This window comes from Equus przewalskii, chromosome 17 (genome assembly GCF_037783145.1).
Source record: "Equus przewalskii isolate Varuska chromosome 17, EquPr2, whole genome shotgun sequence".
In the NCBI taxonomy this organism is placed as follows: Eukaryota; Metazoa; Chordata; class Mammalia; order Perissodactyla; family Equidae; genus Equus; species Equus przewalskii.
In genome coordinates, this window is record NC_091847.1 from 3833634 (window position 1) to 3851257 (window position 17624).

At 47.9% G+C, this 17624-nt stretch overlaps 1 long non-coding RNA gene across 1 annotated transcript; it reads left to right on the forward strand.

The window, feature by feature from the left end:
• Window positions 1-935: 935 nt before the first annotated feature.
• LOC139076734 (uncharacterized) lies at window positions 936-3656 on the forward strand. The gene is made up of 2 exons (XR_011528632.1): window positions 936-1432; window positions 1824-3656. It is a non-coding gene; the product is annotated as an uncharacterized lncRNA (long non-coding RNA).
• Window positions 3657-17624: the final 13968 nt, after the last annotated feature.

The window sequence follows — 17624 nt, forward strand, 5'->3', positions numbered from 1 at the left end:
AGTAAGCAGCCAATGATTATCACTAGTTAGCTCTGTTCAATACCAGTTTAAGGTTTTAAGTTATCTGAAGATCTTGGAAATTTACTTAATCTGATACACCACGAAACATATGATAAGTTTGTGTGAATAATGCTTCAATTTAGAGTAACATCAATTTACAGTTTGTAACCTCTAAGAGTAATGTTAGCTTTTTGATCAGTGAACTATTTAGGAAGCTCAGATTAACTATTCTCTTCAGGAGAAATCAAACAAAAAATGTTTCTTTGCATTATGCTTAACGATGATAAAAAACCTACCTGTTTTTTTAAAATCAAAAATAGTAAGCTAATTTGATTTACCTTATTTATATGAATTTGAATTTATAAAAAGTTTCTAAGCTAGCAGTTTCTTTATGAAGGATATTTCCCTAAAGCCTAACACATTGAAAGTATTATGAGTTAGGAATATTAGATTTATATAAATGCTTAATTTTTTTCTCTAAACTAATCATAACTGAGCTCCCTTAATTTAAGAGCCATATTAATCTAGCATATTTTACACTCACTCACCAAGATGTCAAGGCCTTTCTCAGCCATAAACTCACAGACACATGGACACACAGACGCACAGAGAGATTTTCGCTTCAGGTCCACACTTCAGCCACAGGCCAAAAGAAAACACAAAATTTACTAATCCCAGATCCCAAAGAGCTGTTTTTCTTCCCAGGGGGGCATTAAATTCTTGAGCTCAAAACAGACAAACATAAAAAGACTAACAAGCTGGATTTTCTGTTGTCTCTCACCCAAGAGGGACTAGATCCCTATCATCCCTTCCGTAATAGAGATCACCAAATGGCCAGACCACAAAACCAACTTGCCAACCCCTGTTGCCAAGAATGGAGAATAACTTATCAGTCACGCATGAGCCAGAAATAAAGTCACAAACACAAGTTCAGTAACGATTAGAAAACTAGAACTAGAGACACAGCGAGTGAAGTTGGAGTCCCATTGCTGGCTGGGGCTCACTCAGGGAGCGGGAGGCAACGGCCGGCCGAGCTCAGCCGGGAAGTGCCCGTCTCCAGCGCTCAGTACGGGCTCTGACCAGCGAAGCCCCGGGTGTCCCGGGGGACATCGGAAGCTGCTTACGGATAATTTTCACTGAAGTAAAGTCATGACTCTCATACAAATATAAAATGAACACACGTCAAAGATTTTATCTAACTACGAATTAACAAGAGAGCCAGTTCAAATAATTGATTACAGAGATTTCTATTCTCCGTTGGATAAAACTCATTTCCATCGCTACGGACAGAAATACCTTCATCACCATTAGCCCTCCACAAGTTAATTCCTGTCTCCACCAGGTTGCTTGCCAGGTCGCCCGACTAAGGACAGCCGAAGGTGTTCCTGACTGAAGGATGCAGGAAGCACGCCTGTCACAGAGGGAAGGCCAGGTAACAGCAACTGCTGGCCAAGCCCAGTGACTCGGGGTCACCAGGTGCTTAACGAGTTTTTCAGGCGGGAAGGAGCTGTGGCTCAGGGCGTTGTCCACGCTTGGCTTAGGCCCTGCCCCTCTGAGTTGACTACTTTCCTCCAGGAGAGAGACTGAAAGTGCCGGGGAGGGTGGGGCCGAGGAGGGGGTGAGAGGGGAGGGCAACATCACCCAGGACTGGGCTGGCTGGCTTCCTCCAGGGTTGCACAGGGGTCCCTCTATTCCCCTGGCTTTTTTGGAAACTTGCACAGAACATTCACAAATAAAATTTTATCTCGAATGTGTGAGAAGAGTTTGCACAGAATTGCATACTATAAGGCTTAACAAATGAATATATTATTATTCTATTACAGAAGTGATTTCAAAAGTTTTTAACAGCCAAAACAGCACAGATGGTGACAAGCTCCGGCACTGACTGGTGAGAGTGGACGTGAGCTGCGAACCTACTAGTTTGGCCAGACCAGCTGCTTCCTGGGCATTTCAGCCTGCTCATTAAAGAAAAATCAGAAAACGCCCCAAAGCAACACAGCCTCAGTTAATTCTTTGTGTATGTACTTTGAGGTCTTTCTATTTACCTATATTTTACTATACTTTCAAATATAATAGCACTATCTATTATTTTGTAATTACAATTAAGTATGGAGACCTCAGCTCCATGCGTATCTGGAGCAGCCTTCCGCCGGCTGGTGACTGTCCGTACGCTGTGTGGACCGACTGTCGCTCACCGACCTCTCCTGTCGTTGGGCTCTCACCCTATTTCCAGGTTCTACTGTTACAACCTTCACGTCTATGACTTCTTCTCTGTTTACATCCTTATCGATTTCCTCAGAATACACTTCCCAAAATGGAATTTCTGGGTCAAAGGGCATTCATTTTTAAAAATAAACTTTTAATTTTAGAACACAGGGATTTACAGAAAAGTTGTGAAGATAGTACAGAGCATTGGCATCCACCGCACCCAATTTCCTCTATTATTAACCTCCTACATTAGTGTGATACGTTTGTTACAATTAACAAACCCACACTGAAACAGGATGTTTAACTGAAGCCCATGCTTTATTCAGATCTCCGCTGGATCCCACGGGACGTTAGTCATTGTGTCTCCCCAGGCTCCTCTTGGCGGGCATGGTTTCTCAGACCTCCCTGTTTCTGAGTTTTGAGGGGTCAGCTATTTTGTAGAATGCCCCTCAGTTGGGATTTGTCTGATGTTTTTTCTCATGATTAGACTGGGGTTATGTGTTTTGGGTTGAAGACCACAGAGGTGACATGCCCTTTTCATGACCTCATAGCAGGGGTGCACACTCTCAGTATGACTTGTCACAGTTGATGTTGACCTCCGCGTCACCTGGCTGAGGTTTGTTAGGTTTCTCCACTGTAAAGTTACTCTTTTCCCCTTCTTTTCATGGTCTTCGGAATGAAGTCACTTTGCACAACCCATACCTAAGGGACGGGGAGTTAGGCGCCTCCTCTTTGAGGGAGAAGCGTTACACAAATTATTTGGAATGTACACGAGATTTGTCTGTTCTCCCCCATTTATGTTATTATTTATTCATTCAGTTGTTCGTCTCTATCAGAAGGGACTCATGGCTATTGATTTCACAGGCTGGGTTATCATCCAATGCTGCGTTATTTGCTGGCTCAAATTGTTGCAACTTTGGTCACTGAGAGCTCTTTCACTTGACTCCTGGGTCCCTTTGACGTAACCCCATCATTGTGAGGAATTTTTGTCTGACACCCCTTCACTGTCTGGCGCTACAAGTACTCCAGTCTCGTCTTGAGTATCTCCTGCCCCAGTCCTAGAAACAGCAACTTCTCCAAGGAGCCCAGGCACACGTTTTTAAGGGTCTTTGATACATGTTGTCAAATTATCTGCCAGAAAGTTTTTACAATTTATAATCCGGCCAGCAGTGGTACAGATGTGTCTACTTCTCATCACATTCCAATGACGTAAAAAATATTTCAAGACAATATTTCATCACTCTTTTAATTTGATTCCTTTAATAATTAGTGACTTTCTCTAATTTTTGTAAGCTTATTAGCCATTTGTAATATAGTAAATTGCCTTTTCAAGTCTTTAACTCATTTTTTTTATTAGAGTGCTCACTTTTAACATTTTGTAAGAACAGCTTATCTAGACCATATATTAACCTTTTGACTATTATATAAATTGCAAATATTTGTCCTAGCTCCTTATCTGACTTTTGGATTTATTTGTTTTTAACTTCAAAACAATAAGAGACATTTAATTGGGAAATTTTAAGCATACACATAAGAGGATAATATAATGAAGAATTCTTATGTACCCATCCCCCAACCAATAATTATCAAGGTTTTGCCATCTCTATTTGAGCTATCCCTTCTCTCATATTATTTTTTTAAAAACTGGAGTCCTTTAAAACAAATCAGACAGTATGTAATTTTGCCTATAAATACTACATTATGCATCTCTAGTTAACAAGGGCATTTTAAAAACACTAACACCATGCATTATCACACCGATCAAAATTAAACCACTGTTCCTTAATAAATATCATCTAATATACAGTTCACGATCAAATTCTTTATTTTTTGCAGTTTAATCAATTGCTACTTTAAATATTTTATTTAATACATCTAGGAAGCATCACCAAAAGAATAATTTTAATATTGCTTCTAAATTCAATTAGAGTGGTTACATTTTTATGATAGAGTAACATTTGCAGGGTCATTCTTTAATACACGAGTTATCAAATCCCAAAGTCCCTTAGCCTGATCAAATTCTTAACAAGGTCTTTTAGAGTTCATTTGTCTGAATCAGGATCCAAACAAGACCCACACATTGCGTTTGGGTATATCGTAAATATCCTTGGTTCTTTTTGCTTTATTCTTTATTCTTATTAAAAATGCCATTGATTTCTTGGAGAAACTAGTTTGTTCACTGCATCTCTAGGATGTCCTGTATCCTAGATGTGGCTGATTGCTGCCCAGAGGCCTTCTTTAACTTCTTCCTTTGTCTTCTGTATTTCTTAAAAGCTAGTGGTTGGATTCAGAGACTTGATTGGATTCAGGTTTACTTTTAAAGGCAAGAACCCTTTGTAGATGGTGCTGTGCTTTTCATCGTGGCCCAGTGGGGAGGCTCATTGTCTCTCTTCTACTTTGAGTTGTGACAGGATAGGTCAGTAAGCTCAGGTGGGGTCAACTGGATTCTCCTGTTAGAAAGTTCATCGGAATTTCACCTCATGGATTCTTTGGTTCCTCTGCAATATAGTTTGTAAGAGATAGACAGAATGAATGCTTGATTTGTCCCATTATTTATCAATTTGTAAATTTTCAGAGTAATGAGTTGACGTCCTAACAAATTCTAATGGTGACCAAAGAGTTTTTAAGAGTGTTTCTATGAACTCATGGACTTTTATAATTTGTCATGTTTCACTTCACTGTTTGGTGCTCAAATGGTCCCATCTTAAGCCAGTGCAAGCCCCTTCAAATTGACTCCTGTGTCTTTTTTTCTTTTTTTTTAATGTGGAAAGATTCAAAAGACCTAAATGAATGGAGAGATAAACCGTGTTCATGGATTGGAAGACCTAGTAGTGTTAAATGTGTCATTTTCTCCAAATACATTTATAGATTTAATGCAATTCTAATTAAAATTACAACAAGCTTCTCGGTAGAACTTATCAAATTCATTCAAAAATTTGTATGGAGATGCAAACCAAACAAATATGCTTAAAAAGAACAAGGGAGGAGGACTTCAGCCACCACATTCCAAGACCTGTTCCAAAGTCGTGTTAATAAGGCAGCATGTCATGATGCATGATAGACAGATAGACCACGGACCAAAATGTAGGCTGTAGATACAGACCCACACATTAATGGACTTTCGATACGACAACGTGAATCACAAGCTTCTCAATAAATGACAAGTGGAAATCCATGAGAAAAAAATGGAAATGAAATCCCTACCTTGCACAATACACAATCTATTCTAGATGTAGTAAAGATCTAAACATGGGAGGTAAAACTATAAAGATAGTAGAAAATAAAAGAGAATATCTTCATGACCTTGCGATACTGAAACATTTCTTAAAAAGCCTTGAGACTAGAGGAGAAAAACAAGAAAAACTCAGCTGCTTTCAAGTGGTAGGAGGAAAACCTCAGAGTGAGGCATCTGTAAACTCCGGCTCCAGTTGGTGACTGGGCGAGTGGACACACTGGAAGCCAGCTTTTAGAAACGTTTATGTAAATCTGACAGTATACTTTATATCTGTTAAATCTAGTAACTAAAAAATGGGGCTTAGATTGTGAATGTCACTTAAAAATTTTTATTAATAATCCAATTTATTTTAGAACATATTGGTTTGCCACTGACAGAAAAGAAAGGCAAACCCACAAAAAACTGATCCATAACCACAGGTAGTTTGAAAGCACTGAAATAGATAACACGAAAATCAAGAAATAAAAAATTCCACTAATGAAAAAACAACAGAAATGAGTAAAATATTTACAACACATTGATTACCAAGACGACATAAGAATCAATTCAAATAAATCAGGAAAAATGGGCAAAAAGGTTGATATCGACCCTGATATCAGTTTCCCCACATTAAACCCAGCATATATGGGGTTAAAACCCAAACACTTATTTCCAGCTTACTCTCTGGCTTCCTGGCTCCAGAATCCACTATCCTCCATGGAGACAGACACCGTCAAGGACAAGCACCTGGATCATCTCCTCCCTGCAAAGAGATACAGGCTGGTGAGGAAGCTGCTGACCAGCAAGGTCAAGGGCTCCCTCCTCTCTGCAAGTGTCTCAAGGCCGCAGACAGGCTGGTGAGAAAGCTCGCACCAGCAAAGCCATATGCTCCCCCTCCCCTACTTAAAACCCCAAATAAAAACCCTTCCTTTTAGCTTTTCGGGGAGTTTGGGATTTCAGCGTTAGCTGCCCTCTTTCCTTGCTCAGCGCCGTGCAAAAATAAAATTCCTTTCTTCCATCACACCCGGGTGTCAGAGATTGACTTCCTGCACAAGGGGTGAGCGAACTCAGTTCAGGTTCGGTATCAAGGTGAACAGACAGTTCCCAAGAGGATGTCTAATATCCTATCAACACGTGAGAACTATTCAACTTCACTGTCTCCGGGGAGATGAACAGTAAGACCACAGGGATGCCACAGTCAGCAGCCGCTCAGAGGCAGAAAGTCTCACGGCCCCGAACGTCAGCGAGGACGCTGTCCCAGGGCGCCCACCGAAAGCCGCGCCCACGCGGGGGGAAGCCGCCGAGCTCTTCAGGAAGCTCCGGCCGAGCCCCTGCGTCTCCGCCCGCGCACACCCCTGGGCGCAGGGCCACCGGGTCCCAGGCGCCAACCAGGGCGCTCGCGGGGGACCCACGTGATTCGAGAACAAGCAAACGCCCCCCACGGGCCGAGCGGGCGATGGCGGGCTGGGCGCTGCGAAGGACCACCCGCGGGGGAGGCCACGCCGGCTTCGGGCGCCGCGCAGCAGCTCGCAGGGACTGCAGGGCGGCGCAGGGAGACCCCCAGCAAGGCGGAAACGGCCTGGTCGGGGGGTACTTCTGTGCAAAGCCAGCTTCCGCTTAGAACCCAGAGGCCGTCGGGGAGAGGGAGGGCCCCCTAGGCAGTCTTGGGTGGGAAGACCCCTGCGAGGTGACGCAATGACGCAGGGTCTGGCAGGTCCCTGGCGGAGGGGCTGAGCCCAGGCCCGGGCAGGAGGCGGTGGGTTCGGCTGCTGGGAAGATTCCCAAGGGGCTGGACCCGCGGGTGGGGGTGGTGGAGAGGGCTGCAGAAGCCGGGGATCATTGGGGTACGGGTCTGCAGAGGCAGGGGCTCGGGCAGTGTGCCCGACGCGGCCCCAGGCTCCCGGCTCCCGGCCTGGCAGCGCCTCTCCAGAGCGCTTGGCCGGTAGTTCCTGAACCACACCTGCTCTTGGTGCCTCGTGCAGGCTGAGTCTGGCGGCCAAGCACCGTCCACGCCGGCTGGGTACTCACTCCTGCTCCGGAGCCTGCGGATGGTGGGGCCCCTGAGACACGCAGGTTCTTGCGTGCTCACTCTTCTGTTCTCTGCACACGAGGCTCTCCCCCCTAGGCTGGGTTTGAAGCCCGCCCTCACGCTGTACCCACCTTGGCGGGCCCTGTGGGCGCTGGGGTCCTCCCTCTCTGCCCTCACCCTGTAGTCCCCACCGCTCTCCCAGATGAGACTTGCAACCATCCGTTGACCCTTCCATTACTGAACAGCCGCTGCGGGGGGCCCTGTGCTGTCGTATGTCACGTTGACGTGACCTCATCAATCTCGATGGCTCCCTTGCTTTCTGGTACGGGAAGATGACCCAGTCTCTTGTACATTTTGACCCTAGACCTGGACTTAGCCAACTTCCCTGGTAAGTGGTCCTCTAAGTGTCTCATTGTTACTGGGTGTCATTGCTCCCAGGCCCTTTCAGTGGACAGAACTAGGAGACTATTGTTTAAGAGAAAAATATAGTAGGAGTTCATACTGCTATTTCCAATTCATTTTTAAGGTTACAGGTTTTTTACTTAACTTCCTTGATTTTATACTATATCATTTTTATGCTGAAAATTGTGGTGTCTAATGCTGGCATCATAATCATTTAATAAAAATATCAATACTAATAACATGACTCCTGAATGCAGTTTACGGTTTCTTTCCTTTTTTATTACCCGTGGAATATCTCCTGCTTGGGATGTGGAGTCAAGATGCTGTGTTTAAAGCCACTTTGAGTCTTGACACACGCTTTCTACGCAGTTAGCTCATTCATTTCGGTTTACTTTCAAATTTTAAGGGACTGTTTGTTTTTCTTTTGGGACTAAATTTTAAAAAATTATGTAAAATATTTAAAGTCCAAAATAAAAACTGATTAGCAAGTTACATCTGTAGAAGTCTTGCTTCCATAATCTTGTTTTTTCTCCCAATAGATAACTATTTAAAAGAAGGTTTTTGGTTTATCCTTCCATTGTTTCTTATGATACTATAAGTAAATTATCAAGGTATCTCTCTTTCTATCATCATCTTCATCTATTTTCTGTCTCTCATTTTCTCACATAAAATGTACCATATTATAAATATTCTGCTTGCTTCTTTTGCTTATTTATTTCTTCTCCGTATCAGTATGTAGAGATATTCCTCATTCCTAATTTTAGCTGCTTGGTACTCTGTTGTGTGGCTGAAACATACTTTATTTCATCAGTCTCCTGTACTGGTTTAGACCTTTGTGATGACTTTTCTCTTATGATTTCTACCTTTCAATGCATTTTCACAATTTTTTAAAGTGAAGAATTCAAATAAGTAATAAAAAATCCCCCATGGTTTATCTTAAAAGTTTTGAGTTTTGTTTATCAGAGTTCCTTAAAGGAGGTATTTAAAAAAGTCTGAGAGGCCACAGCTGTGAGCGTGTATGAGGCAGCTGATGTGGCCGTCAGGTGAGAACGCTCACCGCGGGCTCGTGCGTGGGACCCTAGTCTGACTCAGGCCCTCCCTCTGCTGCCTGCTGGCTGTCAGGTCTCCCGCTGCCCAGCCCTTCAGTGGTGGCTGGATCAGCACAAATACACTGTGGAGCCAGATTAGGGTCTTGCAGAAGGTGCAAAATTTTGTGAAGCAGTTGAATGTGCCTTTGGCGAAATCCTGTGTGCGTTAGAACAGAACAGTTTGAGTGTCCAAGCCGTGAGGCCGGGATGCTGTGTGACTGTACTGGACAGATGCAGTGTAAGGTGGGCGCCTGGTCCCACCACGGTACTGTCAGCACACGCTCGGCAGGAAGAATCACTCCTCCGCCCCAATCAACAGGGTGCTTTCGCTGCGCCTTCCGAGAACCGCATTCACTCAAGCTTTAGCTCTAGGGCGGAGTTGATAGGCAAACAGAGGGTAGGGCAACAAGTTAAACGACGCTCTGAGAAACAAGCAGACGAATCCAGAAGCGAGGGCATTCCACAGAACAGCTGGCCAGATCTCTTCCACAGGCCGGCGTCATATATAAAAAGATGACAGCCAGGGTACCTAGAACAAGGGCATGTTCTAGATCAGCCCAGTGCAGTAGTGTCTTCTGTGATGATGGAAATGTTCCATCACAGGTGTGACTGTTAGACGCTGGAAGTGTGGCTAGTGAGAGTGAGGAGCTGCATTTAGTATTATTTCATTTTTTATCATTTATTTATTTTTGATTAGTTCAGATAGCCGCATGTGGCGCATGTCTACCGTTTTGGACAGTGCAATATATAATTAAAAGATACCCAGACGTCACAGCAGCTGCATGCCACGAGTGGTTCTAGACTGGATCTTTGAACAAACCAACCATAAGAAATTTTTTTGGGATAATTAGGGGGAAATTTAAATGTGGCCTGCGTATTAGATGATATTAGGAAATTTTTATCGATTTTCTTAAGTGTGATGATAATTTTGTGTCTGTGTAAGTAAATGTCATTTTTGAAAAGATTCACATTGAAATGTCACAATATCTGTAAAAGTAAATATAAAGATTGTCAGCAATTGTTAAATCTAGGTAATAGATAATGGAGTTTCGTTATACCATTCTCTTTACTGTTCTGATGGAAATTTTTCATAATAAAAGGTAAAAAAAAATCCACAGAAGTAAGGAGTCATTATACTAATAAGCCAGGTTTTATTTAAGATAAGATGAAATCATATTATTTTTATAATCTTTATTTTTATTTTTCAAAACAAAGCCTAAATACAAGCTTTTCTCCATACTATTTCCTATGAATTTTAGTTTCTGCTTCCAGCAGATTCACTGTCCGTGAACTTTTTTTTGGCACTGATATGTTTGGGTGACAACCCGGGTGAAGTAAAGGTTGAAAACCTTTACAAACAAGAATTCTCAAACATTCCCTTTGAAAACGAAAGCGGAAAAATTCCTTTTGAAAGTGAAGCCAGAGCCGAAGGTCTAAATGTGTGCACTTCTGACTCGCTGCCGACTGGCCACGCTGGGCCACGTCCCCCGTGACTGACTCGTGCCATCTTGTCTCGGAGGTGCCGGTTCCAGTGCGAGCCTTCTCCTGCCAGCTGTGTCACTGGGCAGCGTGCCTTGACCTCCTGTCTGTCCACTGGGGATGACCCTGGTCTCCCAGGAGGTGGTGGGGATTCAGTGGGCTGATGCAGCCGACCTCCGACCTCCGAGCAGCCTGCTGGGCCTGAGAACCCCTGGAGGAAGGCGGCTCCCCACAGAGAGGGGCTGGGGTGCCCAGCCTCCAGCGCTTCCTCCACCTCCTGGGCTCACGGGGAGCACTTTGGAAACAAGCCCACTGAAGAGTTTCCAAGAAGAGAGGATCTAGGCCTGGGGGTCTGGACGGCTCGGGGGCGGCCAAGGTGGCCGCGGTCACTATAGCCCAGAAAGATTAAATGGTCTGAGGAGACAGAAGGGATGGAGTGTTGGAAGACGTTGTTTTGGTGTGCAAATACTCTAGCTTCCAAGCAATCTTATAGTTCCTTTGGCCAGCTGTCTTTTCGGCAAAGGAATGATCCAGACTCTGGCCTCACTCCGAACCCTGCTGGTGGCCATGGCCTTGAGTGAACCCACGCCCTGGGAGCTGCTATGAGGTGCAATTACCGTGTATATGCAGGTGACTTGCCGTTCTTTAATCTCTAGCCAGACCTCTCCCCAGAGCTTTGCGTAAATACCCAGCTGCTTACCTGGCTGCTACCACGGATTTCTGAAAGCCCCTCAGCTCTGGCCCACCACACAGGATAGAATACACGGCTCGAGGCCCCCAAACCTGCTCCTCTTTGATGAAAGCTTTCCGCCCAGAAGCTGGGAGTCATTTTAACCCACTTCCTCCTCCTCCTCTTCCCTCCCAGAGCCAATCCGAAGCAAGTCTGATCAGTTTCGCCTCCATTGCCAGGCTGTATACTCTTGTAGGGTTTCGGTTCCCTGGATCGCCTGCCATTGCCCCCTGCTTACAGCTCTTCAGTAGCTGTCCATTGCTCTTGCAACTGAAAACCACAGCCCTTAACAGGGCCTTCAAGGCCTGACGTGGTCTGACCCTTGCCCATCACTCCTGCCTCATCTTGTCCCCTTCTCTGCTCTGACTCTAGCTCCCCCGAGGAAAATGGGCTTGGCCCAGAGGGGGTTACTTAGCACCAGCCTTGTGGAACAGAGACTCGGGAGAGGGGAGAGTTTGTCCTGGTTGAATAGCACAAATCTACCGCTTGGAAAATAGGAGGGGCTGCCATTATGGGAATACTGGGTTTTGACAAACTAAACTGGCTCGTTTAGCTGCCAGTGGCCTCCTTTGTCTGGTTTGCAAAGCCCAGGAGCCCTACGCATCATCGGTGCCTTAGGGTGTATTTGTGGCTTGGCATCTGTGCGGGTTCTGACCTGGTTCTGAAGTCTGTCGGCTGTAAGTTGTTCCTCGAAGCCAGTAGTAGTTACACGGCACGTAGATCAATCTTCCAATCCTGTCTCCTCCGTTTAGTAGTTCTGTGGCCTTGGGTAGGATCCAAACCTTCCTGACCCTGGGCTTCTTCATCTGTAGAGATAATTCCAGCTGTTCTGCCTCCCCAGAGGAGTGCTGTGAGGCTCAGAGAACTCATGCAGCCATCATGTAGTGACCAGGTGACCACGCACGTTACTGGTCCCAACTGGGCCAGTTTTGAGAGTGACAGGGCGTGCTATTCATAATTACAGGGGGACGACGGGTGCAAACTGGGACTATGCTGAGCAGACTGCGACGCCTGGTCACCCTGCGTGTGGAGGGCCGTCTTCCTCTACGGGGGCGGCCTTCTGTCACAGATAATCTCAGCAGTGCAGGTGGTGGGGCACCGCAGGGGGTGAGAAATGCGTTTGTAAATTGATTTGTACTTTAGGTCCCTGAGGAGATTATATCAACTCATTAGAGAATTCAAGTAAACCGTAGATTTGTATTTAGAAGCTACTGAATTACCCTCTTTGGTGTGTGACTGGTACATTACAAATATTAGCTCTTTGAAGGGAAAGCCTTCAAATCAGGGCCCAGGGCTGCATCCGCGGGCGGGGAGTCATCTGCATAAACTCCTGCAATCACTGGCTGGGACCCTGAGCCCTTCTCTTCTCATTAATGTTTTGTCGTCTCCACTTCTCTCTTTCTGCATGTCTCTTTCTCTCTCCTCTCTCTTCCTCTCTGGTCTCATCGCCTCGCCCAAGGCTGTCTCCATGACTGTTGGCTCAGGTTGCTTTTCATCCCTCCTGTGAAGTAACGCTCAGCAGGGAGCAGGCTGGCTGGGAGCCACCCTCCTTTAGAAGGTCCAGTACGGTCGTCTTGGGGCACACCTGGGACCGGAGACTAGGGAGTGAGGGAGTCGCCTTTGGCGCAAAATTTAGAAGGTCGCCAAAGAACTCAGTAATCCATATATATATTATTTTAATGCAATCTTTTAAAAAAAGAAGGCAAAATTTCCGTGATAAATAAAATATCAAAATTTTAAATAAAGACAGGATTAGTGCCAAGTCATATTGGAGCCTGAGGCAAAAAGAAAAATCAGTAATATTGATCCCGTCTTTAATGGAAATTTGGTATTTTGTTTATCATGGACTTTTTTTTTGTTTTTGCGTTGACTCTGCCACAGGGGCATCTAGAGCTGAAAGTCTGCATGCCACAAAGCGGACCTTTCACTGCGTGCCGCAAAACGCAGAGGGAGACGGAAGCCAGGGGAGAATTCCTGCTGGGCGGGGTGGGGTGAGAGGGCCTGTCCTTTAAGGATGGATAGTGGGAGGGGGCTGGAGGCGGGCATCCTCCGGGGGCGGGGCATGAACAGGTGCAATGCAGGCGTGGGAGGGCCCAGCACTGGCTCGGGCCACGTAAGAGGACACACTGCAGAGTGTTTGTGAAGGAAGGCGGCTTTCGCTGTGGAAGTGGAGAGCGAGGGTCTTGAGGCATTGGGCTGTCATCCATTCAGCAGCACCTGCTCTGTGCCCAGCCCCCTGGAGGGCCCAGCATACAGAGCACAAGACACGCTGGCCCATCAGGAGCCCACAAGCCAGCCAGGGAAGCAGGGTCTGGGGAGACATCCGCTCCACAGCCCCCTTTTGGGGGGATAGAGAGCGGTCCTCCCACATACTCTCCCTCACCCCCTAAAGTCTCTGCTGGACCTTTCCCCAGGTGAGGGGCTGGCGGTGGATTCTGGAGAGGGCCCCGAGAGTGAAGCCGATGGTGGTGTGCTTCCTCCCGCAAGCCTTGCTCTCCAGGGTCTCTTCTCCTGGGGGGTCTTTCCCTCCGAGCTCTCTGGGGTGACGGGAGTCAGAGCCTCTGCTGGCGCAGGCGGGTTGTTCTGTGAGTTAGAACGGGGCGCCCCAAGTGGACGGCTGTGGAAACCTCCGCTTCTCCCTGGCTGACGCTGAGCAGGGTGGGCGCCCACCCTCGCCCCTTGAAAGCACCCTTGGATGCTGTGGTCTGCACAGGCAGGGAAGCGGCCCTGCCATAGGCTGGGAGCTGCTCTGCAGGTGGGCCTGGCAAGGGCCCCAGATCGTGAGGTCATTAGGACTCCAGCCTGGGGACACAGCAGCTTGCCCTGGGTCCCAGTGGGGCCTGAACTCCCCGTGCCCTTCCCTGTGGCCGGGCCCTTGGGGTCCTCTTGTCCAGCTCTGCCTTTGTGTTGGGAGGGACTGAAGTGGCTCCCGCTGTGTTTCTGGCCCACTCTAACACTCTGCCCTGTGTGTCTGTCATCAGAACTCCCCTTTGGCCCTGGAGCCCCCACTCCCCTGCCCCGCCCAGGACCTTCTTGTCCCGGGGAGGGCCACACCGCCATTTTCCCTCCCTGCAGGCGGGGGAGGCTGCGACCACCCCAGCTGCACTATGGAGCACAGCACGGGGGAGCCCGGCCTCAGCCGCAGTTCTGCTCTCCTAGAAAGAGACTCTAAGGAGCACTCGCGTGCAGGGAGCTTGTTTGGGAGCTGAGCCCAAAGGGAAGCAGGAGAGAGGGAACAGGGCAGACTGAGGCAGGGAAGGAGACAGGCCAATATCAGGTGGGGTTTCGAGGTTGCCACTGTGGACAATGGGGTCACTTGCAAGGATTGTCCACCAGAAGATCAGGAGCTGGAATCCTTGCTGCTCCAGCCCCCGCAGGTCGGGGGTGGCCCACAAGAGCATTAGGGAGTTGGGCAAAGGTGGACAGACGCAGCAGCTCCTGCTCTCTCTCCAGGTCTTGGATATCCCCAGCCCGGCTAGGCCCCGGCTCCTGCTTTGCATGCTGACCCTGGGTTGATTTTGTTCCTGAGCACCTGTGGGTGGGACCACAGGACTGTCCCTCGTCTTCTTGTTGCCTCCACTGTAGGTGCCTGGTCTGGCCCACAGCTGGGCCCATACCCGGCCCGCAGTATCTGCGTTTGACTGATGAGATAAAAGCCTCACCTTTGTTCTCTTCTGCTGCCGCGCCATCCTGACACGAACCACTGAGTCAGCACGGACTTCCCAGGCAGGGCACCATCCTCCACAAGACTCCCCTTGCTTTAGACACCAACTCCAAGCTCCTGGGGTCCAGCCCACCTGTACTTCTGACCAAGTGGCTACAAATCAGGGGTTCCCACAACCACCTGAGGATCAAGAATGCACTAGAGTGACTCACAGAACTCAGGAAATTACTATACTTATCATTGTGGTTTTATTATAAAGGATACAAATCACCAAATGAAGAGATGCACAGGGCAAGGTCTGGGAGGGCCCCAAATGTGCCGATGCTCACCCTCCTGGCATCTCAGTGTGTTCGCCAGCCAGGAAGCTCTCCCAGCCTCCATGTCCAGAGTTTTTATTGGACTTTCATTAATAGTCATGATTGATTGATCATGGCCTTGTGGTTGAACTCGATCTCCAGCCTCTCCCCTTCCCAAACGTCAGAGGCTGGGCTGATATCATGTGACTCAAAGCCCCAACCCTCCAATCACATGGTTGGTCTTTCTGGTGTGGCCAGCTCCTTCCAGAAACTGTGTCAGGGCCCAGCATGACTCACCTCGTTGGCACAGACTATCTGCGTCCACTGTGAATAACCAAGACACTCCTCCACTCAGGAAATCCCAAGGACTTGGCGGTTCCCTCCCGGGAACCGAGGACAAAGACCAGCCACATTCTTTACTACACACCATTTGCCAACTCTGATTTGTAGCAGTGTCTGCTCTGAGAACTGTGCCAAGAACGAAGCTAGACGCAGGCTCAGTAGAGAACAGTGTCATGGTGGGAGGAGGTGGTGGCAGTGCTCACGTCCCCTCTTTGACGTCTCTGCACAGTTAGAACCATCACAGAGAGAGGCAGTTTTGTAGATACTGGAATATTTTATGATTAATTTAAAGCATCGGTTAGCACAGTCTAGTGAAAACACTTGGAGTGTAGGTTCTGTGACAGACAGGAAAGAAGCCCCTTCCAATGGTGACTACAATGTTGGTTTCCATTTATTAAGTGCCTATTGGGGTCGAGAAACTGTGCTGAGTACTTTATATATGTTCTCACCTTTAATCCTCATAGTGTCCCCATAAACACATGCTATTATTCCCATTTTTCCTGACAACCAAGCTAAGGCTCAGAGATGTTGAGTAACTTGCCCAAAGTCACACAGTTATGCAGTCTATGTTCTCATCACATCACTGCTTTGCCTCACAGGCAGACTTCTGCAAGCTGCAGGCACGAGACTGGTCAGCAGTCTGAGGAGCCTAGTGGAAGTTTTACTCTACACCGTTTGCACAGTGGTCTAAAGACGGGAGATAGACCCAAAACCTGTAGAGACCAAGAGAAAGGAGAGCCTAAGCTGAGCTGGTGATCAGAGAGGGCTTCCCAGAGGAACCAGGAGAACCCTGGAAAGAGAAAGATGGTTGGTGTTTGGGTAGGAAGAAAGTAGGGGGTGAGCATTCTGGGAGGCGCCTGGCCCTGGTCAAGCAGAGGGACACGTAGACGACCAGTGTGGATGGCAGAAAGGGCCACGTCAGTGGCCTAAAGGCTGGCGGGGAGGTTAGACTGGTAGCACAGGTGGTATAAGGCCCAGAGTCTGTAGAGTAGTAGAATGACAGCAAAACTGTCCCGAGGTCCCTGGGCACCACCATGCTGAGACCAGGGGCTAACAATGCGCAGACATCATCATCTCAGTTCTGCCCATTTCACAGTGGAGAAACTGAGGTTCAGAGAAGCCTGGGGCTCAGCCCAGGTCATCCACGAGGACATGAGGAGCTGGAACTGAGGATCTGACTCTGTGTCCTCTGATGGCTGACACTTCCTGAGTGGCCAGCAAGCGTGGGGTTTATTTCCAGCTGCCTGTTGAATCGTTAATTGAGGTGCATGCTAATGAGGGCCGTTGTTGACATCAGATGATATTAGAATAAATCCTGCGTGGGAGCCCGCAGTGTGGCCAACAGAAGTCAGCAGAAGGAAAAGCAAGTCTTTGGGGGTTTCACAGGCTGATGGGGTGGCAAATCTGAAACCCAGCAGCCCTGACCCCGACCCGCCGGCTGTCAGTCACTACTTTCATTCCATACCATGTGGAGCGATTGCTTGAAGTCTTGGCAAACGACTGTCAAATGCCCCCCACGGAAGGCGTGTTAGCTGCCAGCAGCAAAATCCCGGCTCCAGCAGCTCAGCCAGCACCGGGAACTGACCGGCGGGGTGTCTCAGTGCCTCGGCTGGCACCCATCCTGGCCAGTCTTCCCTGCCTTCTCCTACGCATGGGAGCAGCCCTCAGGCTGGGGCACATTTTGGCCTTTGCGTCTGTGCCTCTATCTATTGTCCAGAGGAAGGGAAACCATCTCATTCATTCATTCATCCAACAAAGATTTACTGGGTGCCTGCTGCATGCACTGTGCCGTTGTAGGCGCTGGAGTAAAGTCAGTGGGCGAGCAGGTGGAGGGGCCTTGTTCATGAAGCTCATTTTCTGGCAGGGGAGGTAGACGCAGGTACCCACGGGCAATCGGTCTACGATGGGAGTGTTAGGGAGTCACAGGAACAAAGAGGGTGAAGGGGATGACAGGGTCTGGGATTCAATACGCTAATCAGGGTCGGCCGTATGGAGACGTTTCCTGGAGGAAGTGTTCAGACCAGGAGAGCAGCTGGTGCAGAGACCCGAAGGTGAACACGTGCCTGGGGGTCCCAGGAGCAGCAAGGGTGCCAGTGTGGCTGCACTGGAGGCTGGAGAGGGGAGACAGGAGGAGACGCTGGTTGGGGTGATGGGGCCAGGTGGTGGCCTCTG